At 44.9% G+C, this 2,003-nt stretch overlaps 1 non-coding gene across 1 annotated transcript; it reads left to right on the plus strand.

The window, feature by feature from the left end:
• The first annotated feature begins 722 nt into the window (after positions 1-722).
• LOC118662394 lies at positions 723-829 on the plus strand. The gene has a single exon (XR_004969748.1). It is a non-coding gene; the product is annotated as a U6 spliceosomal RNA (small nuclear RNA).
• The last annotated feature ends 1,174 nt before the right edge of the window (positions 830-2,003 follow it).

Consider the following 2,003-nt stretch of genomic DNA (forward strand, 5'->3'; position numbering starts at 1 on the left):
CTTGACACAGTCGCTGCAGGAAAGAAACATCTGCACAGCATATGTTTCAAGGGACCTGGCGTATATAGCATACTGTTCTTAATATGTTTGCTCCCCTTAGCGCTGTGTGTTTTAACCAAGGTCACCTCTCTGAGAAAGGTTGTTTCCCCAGGTAGGAATTTTCCCCTGAAGTCAGGGAGGGGATGAAACTCCTTAACTAAGTGCCAGGCGGGTAGTTAATCACTACAAACAATCATGCTTAAACTACATAATCTTTACTCCCTGGAATGGAGATAAGAAACGCCCTAACCTTTGTAATAGAAATTGACAGGATTAAAATCAACTGGGATAAATACGGATGTAACAAGACAATAAGCAGCAGAACCTCTCTGGAGATCCAGACCAGAACTTGGCTGGAGATCCTGGCTGGAGATCCTGGCTAGGCTGCTGATCAACTGAACACTGTCTCCGTGTCCTTCCTTCTTCGCCGACTCCGTCTACGCCTTTGGGAACCCCTGGACCTGCTGGGATTGGACCCCGGCAAAGGTATAACCCACAGGTCAGAGTCTGGGAGGAGCTCGCCTTACGTCAGTGGTGTAGAAACCACAATTGACAAGCAGACGAGCACCCAGGAGAAAGCAAAATATAAATTAATAATCAGGTAGCCTAATGGTCAATATTGGAGAACTCTGGCAGCTTCAAGCAGAGTTTTATTTAGCCAAGGTTTTAAAGTTCAGAGGATTGTGCTCGCTTCGGCAGCACATATACTAAAATTGGAACGATACAGAGAAGATTAGCATGGCCCCTGCGCAAGGATGACACGCAAATTCGTGAAGCGTTCCATATTAAAAAAAAATAATAATAATAAAAATAAATAAAGTTTAGAGGATTGACCTCAGGCTTAAACAAACTGAAACTCAAAGCAGGATGACAAGACAATGACCCAATTGGTTCACAGGTCAAAGCAGAAGCCTAATTACTGGAACTGGAGCATGAGGTCAGAGCAGGGGAATTAATCGGTGCATGACTGTGTTGCTGGTCTCCTTACTTTCCAGATGAGGGACAGGTTTGTCCCAGAGTCTGGAGTGTAGGCCTAAGGCTGCAGGCAAGGATCCAGAGTAAGCAAGCAAGCATCTGGGAACAAGGCGGCCAGGGCTCACACTGTGACCTCTCCGCCTTCCTCTCCACAGTGTCACAGCCCGGGGGCCTCTGCTCAGCCCCTGAGCTGTCAAGGGAAGGATGAAGTGAGTCTGGGGAAGGGGCGTAGTCATCAGTCTGCAGTACTCTTGCATGTAGCAGCATGTGAGTGTGGAGAAGAGAAAGAACTGCATTTGTTTGTTTATTTCTTCATGGCAACTCACAAACCCAGCCAAATGCAGATAAAAATGAAGTCCATGAAAACTTTCCTAACTTTCTCACTCAGAAATGTCACTGAAGACATAGATAATATGGAGATAGAATCCCCATGTCACACTTACCAGTCCTCAAACACTGCTTCACCCGTGTTCTTCCACGGAGAAAGATCTCCCAAAGGCCACAGGATGGGCTTGCCTTATTGCTCAGTATTTTCTAAAATAAGCCAAATGAAAACCCAATATTCACCTTTTCATGTCTTCCCAACTCAAAGGAACCAAGGATATGTGGAGAGACTTGATCAAAATGTATGCTAGATAGATTGGTTGATTAATTATCCCAGTTCTAGTCTCTTTAGTAGCCTCTCCTCCATTACCCCTCTCCTCCATTACCCCTGTGACAGACATAACTGAGGTTCCTCAGGATCAAGGATAAAGCTACAAGTCCTATGGAGTAAATGCTTCTGATGGGCTAAGACCAAGGTTCAGAAAGAAGAGAACAGGCAGTTGGCCCATTTATGGGAGGAAGGAGAAGATTGGTCGTGCACTCTGAAATAGTTCTATAAGAGTCTTTGGAGGTTATCGGGTTCAGGTATACATCATCTAATGAGACTGGTTTATTTAGCAGTTGACAAAGTGGAACGTAATTCTTAATGAATATTTCTACGAGGG

Source organism: Myotis myotis, unplaced genomic scaffold, assembly GCF_014108235.1.
Source record: "Myotis myotis isolate mMyoMyo1 unplaced genomic scaffold, mMyoMyo1.p scaffold_m19_p_8, whole genome shotgun sequence".
In the NCBI taxonomy this organism is placed as follows: domain Eukaryota; kingdom Metazoa; phylum Chordata; class Mammalia; order Chiroptera; family Vespertilionidae; genus Myotis; species Myotis myotis.